We start from the raw sequence: 6,211 nt of genomic DNA, 5'->3' as shown, positions 1-6,211 counted from the left end.
ATAGCTTATAAAGTTTCATAAAAGTTCTTTTATACAGAAAGCTCTCTTATTGCCAAGCAAACAATCCTTCTAATGAAACTCTTCAGATACAATAAGATAGCTATTATGTTCCCCCTTGAGGCTTCCTTTCTGCATATCTGCATGAATATCATCTAGATTTTTCAACAGATCCCTATATAGTATGATTTTGAAATATTTCATCATCCTCAATAATCTTCCTCTGAAGGCTCTCCAGCTTAAGCCTTCCTAAAATGGTACCCAGACATGAAGATAGTACTCCAAACATCTTCTAACTAAAGTGGGACCCTTACCTCCTTAGGGCTAGATATTATGGTTTTCAATGTACCCTAAGATCACATTAGCTTTGGGGGCTGCCATATCAAGATTTAAGTCTATAGTTATGTTCCTGCAACACAATAAGCCTAAGTCAAACTAGACCACAGCCTTTATAGTCCAGGTATCCCTTAGCCTGATTTCTCTACTAAAAAGTTAGGTGTTATATGGGTGTTCAAGGAGGACTAGCATCCCTAATATAAGGGTTTGCCCAGACCTTTGCATGGCTGCTCATCCACTTTTGGTGTTTGTCTCTCGTTCAACTCTTACCCATCACTCCAAGAAGAATATGTAACCGCCACATCCCTATTTTGGTAGACTAGCCCACCAGTGGAGTTAGGGTGGGATATGTAACCCAAGCATATGAAGACTCTTCCTGACAGAAGATGTGGATAAGAAAAAAAATTGCTCCAGTGGCCATGAAAGTGATTGAAGCAGGCATTGTGGAATGCCTGGAGCTTGGTCAGACTTTAAAGAAGCCACAGTCATCCACTGCATCCCGAGTCATTTTGACTTTTGTCCTGCCACTGGACTTTGACGGCTCTGGAAAAGAGTAAGACTGATGACTTCATGAAACTCTGGCTCACTTAAATCCAACTCACAAGCAAGTCAATGCTTACCCTCATGATGTCGTTGGCCCTCTTCAAAAATGAAGGACAAGAACGACTAGCAAGTTGGATAAGGTAAATGGACCTCATTCAGATAGCACCTTTTATCTGTTTGATTTATTATTATCTGTTCAGGCGCCTGACATTGGCTTACTTCTACTGACAACTGTGAATTTAAATGTGCTTTTGCTATATCAATCTCATGTTTGGCCAACCATTTTTTACGATCTTTTTTTTTAACCCTTACCTTCCATCTTGGAGACAATACTGTGTGTTGGCTCCAAGGCAGAAGAATTGTAAGGGCTAGGCAATGGGGGTCAAGTGACTTGCCCAGGGTCACAGCTGGGAAGTGTCTGAGGCCAAATTTGAACCCAGGACCTCTCATCTCTAGGCCTGACTCTCAATCCACTGAGCCACCCAGCTGCCCCTATTTTTTACGATCTTACTTACTATATTTTTTAATAAAGTAAATATTGCCCAAGTATCAAAATTTAAATTTGCTTCATTTTCTCATACTGCTGCCTTCAACTCTAATCATCTCTCCTCTGAAATAAATGTTACAAATGTATCTGTATGTTCCCTGAGGCCAATATTCATAAGTCTCTAAACTTTAGAATGTGAAGTTATGGGTTAGATAGATTAACAAGAGAGGAATAAAACTTCTCTTTGTATCACCAGAGTAAAATATAGGCTCGTTGTTAAATCTAGGGCAATTGGTCTGGTGGGTTTTATTGTAATCCCTATGTTGTCCACTCCTTATACCAAACTCTCATGGAAGTGCACTAAAAAATCAGTTTATCTTTATCTGGCAGGCAAAATCATGACAAAAGTTCAAACAGCAAATAAAAAAGATTCAAAGAGAACAGGAAAATCTCAAGGATAAGCAATGCTGGCTCACAGGCACTGAGAAGACAAAGGAAGATGTGGAAAGTGGATCCATTTACCAGGTCTCAGAAGCCTCAAGGCGTATATAGACAAATAGTCAATTCTATCCAGGCAAGTCACTCCTCATCAGATTAGCAATCCATCCGCTCATGATTATATTCTGAGAACCACTGATACATCAGAGCCTGGGCCCTTCTCCCCTTTGAAGAGCTCAAGATTTCTCAAACTTCTCCTATTGATACAGATCCTGACTCTTATGGTCCTTCAATTCCTCCTTCCCCTAGGAAAAATAACACTTCCCGCAGGGGCAGCTTGGTGACTCAGTGCATTGAGAGCCAGGCCTGTAAGAATTAAAATTAATCTCAAATAATAAAATGTTATATTTTAAGAGATTTATTAATGGTCATTAGAAATAAAGGAATAAAGAGGATACAAAATAAAGACCATGTGCTCATTGCTGATCAGCCAGTTCAAACACCTGCCTTACCACCACCAAGCTCAGGACAGGAAATAAAGAGGCAGGATCCTCCACATAGCCACCTAATATTCCCTGTCTACAGGAAGTATGTAAGAACAGGAAGTCAGTGGGCTCCTGGGAAATGTAGTTCTTTTTTTTAGGGTAACAGATTTTTAATTATACATTCCACCCTGAGATCCATGGAAGACTAGTCTCTCCAATGGATCTTGTAAACATAACCAACTTTGAAATTATAATAATTTGAGGATAAGAGGAAAAAGAATAAAACCAATGATTGCTAGGTGCATTGACAAAAAGCCAGTTAGGGGGAAGTCCCCTTTGGTATTAGAGTATACATACAAAACAAATACATTCAACTCCACACAGTTCAAATCACCACATCCCAAAGTTCACTTTGGATCTTCTGGTACAGTGTGTGGTTTCTTCCATCTGTTCAGCGGAAGCAGTCTTCACATGCTAGGTGAGCAAAGCCCTGGTTCACCAGGGGTCGACGACCCGCTGGCTACCCTCACAAGGTTTAGCTGGCCTGTTGAAGCCGTTGCCCAGGGTGTGGCTACTGCCGCTTGCTAGCAGCTACTAGGAGCCACAAGTGAGATCTGGGTGTCAGAGGGTCAGAGGCTGGAGAGCTGCCCTAGGAGGGCACAACAAGCCCTCCATACCAAAGATACTACCCCTCCCTGAGCACCCCATACACCCCCCAGTTAATTACAATAGCAAACAAACCCACTATCATATTGCATAAAAGTTGCTGTATGACAAAAAAAAGAAAAAACTATGAACTGATGGATATTTGTCACAATTTTTACAGATGTAGCAAATCTTTCAACCATGGCAAATTTATTTTTAAACAAAGTAAAATTTATTTGGGTCTAGGACATCACCAAGAAATCTAAATTGTTCTGGTGGAAGTAAATTAAACTGAAGAGTTTTGCAGGACCTCTTTTTGGCTTCCTGCTTCATATAAATACCTTGGTAGGAATATTTCTTTCTTCCTCTACCTTTAATACAACATTCTTTATATTATAAATATAAAAAATAATCCATTCAGAAACCACTAGTTAATTAAAATTACTTCTGAAGACCCCTTATAATTACCATTTAAATTCTTAGTTCATTCAATTCTCCAAAGATTGTTAGCCAGGCTGAATCCATCCATCATCTATGTGACAATTAACAAATGCAAAATGGAAGGAGGAAAAAGCTGTTTATGGGCTTTTACAATATTTTACAATATTTTTTTTAGTAGTCATAGGGGGAAGGTAACAGAATATATCTAATAGTTAAAACACAGTAGATTAAAATGATTCAGTGTAACAGAATAGTATTGATCAGATTAATATATGAACTTAAAACAATAAAATTAAATCTTAAAGCAGACAATCAGCAAAATACAATAAAATACGGAGACTTTCATAAAACAATGGAGTCTGAAGAGGCTTAAAATGTTCACTTCCAGCCTCTTTAAAGTTCCTTTCCCTATCTGTTCAGATTCCTTTGTCAGAACTGTGGGATTTCCCAAAATGAGGGAGAACATGGGTTTGAGGAATCTCAAAATGGATGAATCTTAGAGACTGGGCAGGCCCAAATGGCAAAGGGTTGTAGGGAAATGAATCTCTCCCTGAATCTCAAGATAAGTGAATGGATCAGTGCATTCATGAATGGTAGAAATTGTTTGAAATAGGCAAGTTACTGCTCTTTCATAGAGTACATCATGCTTGCAATTTACATCCTATTTGGAAGAGTAACTTCCTTCTTCCCTTCCCCCCTGAGGTAAAACACTAGTTTCCCCAGCCATGTGGAGAGGGAGTTAGGAGGCTAATCATTGCCTAAGGAAAATACACTCCTGTTTTTACCAGTTGCCCAGAGAGCTGCTCCAAGAACTCCTAGCTTCTCAGTGGCAGCAATCAGTAGCCCAGTTGGATCAGCAACAGCAGTAGGGATCAGAGGCCAATTCAGGAGAAGGCGTAGGATTAGGGCCAGAGATCAGGAGGAGGATTACCAGAGGCAGCAGTGAGGAACTGAGGAACATGGACTCAAGCAGAGTCCCCTGGCTAAAAATAACCCAGAGGGTGACCAGGCTAAAAGTAGGGAAAGAAAAAGGCAGTAGCTCCAAAGAGATTTCAGCATTCTCTCGGAGTTTGCAAGGGTGGGAGCCTTGGCAGGAGAAATGTGGCTTAAAAAATTTATCTAGGCTATCTTTTTAAAAATTGAGAGTTTTTTTCTCATCCCTTCTGGTTTCCATAAATGTATGAATTAAAATTAATCTCAAATAATAAAATGTTATATTTTAGGAGATTTATTAATGATCATTAGAAATAAAGGAATAAAGAGGATACAAAATAAAGACCCATTGGTGCCCATTGATAATCAGTCAGTTCAAATGCCCACCTTACCACCACCAAGCTCAGGACAGGAAGTAAAGAGGCAGGACCCTCCATGTCCCCACCTAATATCCCCTGTCTACAGGAAGTACGTAATGACAGGAAATCAGTGGGCTCCCAGGAAATGTAGTTCCTTTTTAGGGTAACAGATTTTCAATTATACAGGCCCAAAGACTGGAGGTCCTAGGTTCAAATCTGACCTGACAACTATAAAAATGGAGATTTGCACCCCAGACTTCAATCCCCAGAAGTCCTTGGTACTTCCCAGAATTCCCTATAATCTCACCTGAGTCCTCACCTGAGTGCAAGAACACAATATAGTATTTAAAGAGCTCTCTGCCTCCCCAGAGCCTCTCTGCTTCCGCTTCTAAGCACACACGTCTCTCTACCAGGCAGGCAAGATGTAGTGAGTAGATTGTGAATGGGCTAATGTGCCCTAGGCACGTGCTTTTCTTATTTTGTATTTCTTTATCCTTGATTTCTAATAATCTTTAATAAACTTCATAAAAATTATCATACTTTTATTACAAGACTAAATGAACTGTTACACAACTAACAAGTTCTTCTGACTTAGAACCAATGCACAGTATTGATTCTAAGATGAAAGATAAAGGTTTAAAAAAAAATACTTCCCACCATCTAATAAGGGAAAGAAGGGGTGCTACAAATAAAAGAAGAAATAGATGTTTAGATAGATAGATAGATAGATAGATAGATAGATAGATAGATAGATAGATAGATAGATAGATAGATTACATATATTTATATGGAGAGAGTGAATGTGTGTGTGTATTTTGTGTGGAGACAGAGAGAGAAGGGGAAAAGAGAGAGAGAAACAACATGTTCCAAAGGAATGAGCACTAGCTTTAGAATAAAAAAACATGGGTTCAATTCCTGTCTCTGATGTTTACTACCTGCATGATCTTACTAACTTCCCAGGTCTTAGTTTTTTAACTACAACAAATTTTTTAAAAGAGTCAAAAAAAATTTAAACAAAGTTAGCTAGATTACACATGATCATTTCCAGTTAGTAAGCATCCAGGAATAAATTCCCCCAAATGTCAAATAGTTCCTGGACTCAAAGGCAATATTCCACATCACTCCAAAGTGCCAAAACTTTTATAATTATAGTTTTGACTAGTAAGAAAGAAGCTAGGTGGCTCTGTAGATAGAGAGCCAGACCTAGAAAAGGGAAGTCCTGAGTTCCAATCTAACTTCAGACACTTCCTGGGCGAGTCACTTCACTTAACTTCCATTGTCTAACCCTTGCCATTCTTCTGCTTTGGAACCAATACTTGGTATTGATTCTAAGATGGAAAGAAATATTGATTTAAAAAAAAAAGATGCCATACAATAAAGTTTAATAAAGCCTGATTTTTTGGCATGGCCCATAAGTCCTAAAAATTAAAAATTAAAAAAAAAAGATGTTAAAGCCTGGAACAAACTTATCCCCTCTAGAAAGAATTTCTGCATTATTTCAGGCTTTTCTCCAGAAGGTCCTGGATGATGTATTGCAGCAAGATTGC

Source organism: Monodelphis domestica, chromosome 2 (genome assembly GCF_027887165.1).
Source record: "Monodelphis domestica isolate mMonDom1 chromosome 2, mMonDom1.pri, whole genome shotgun sequence".
Lineage (NCBI taxonomy): Eukaryota > Metazoa > Chordata > Mammalia > Didelphimorphia > Didelphidae > Monodelphis > Monodelphis domestica.
Note: the sequence above shows the minus strand (reverse complement) of the source record.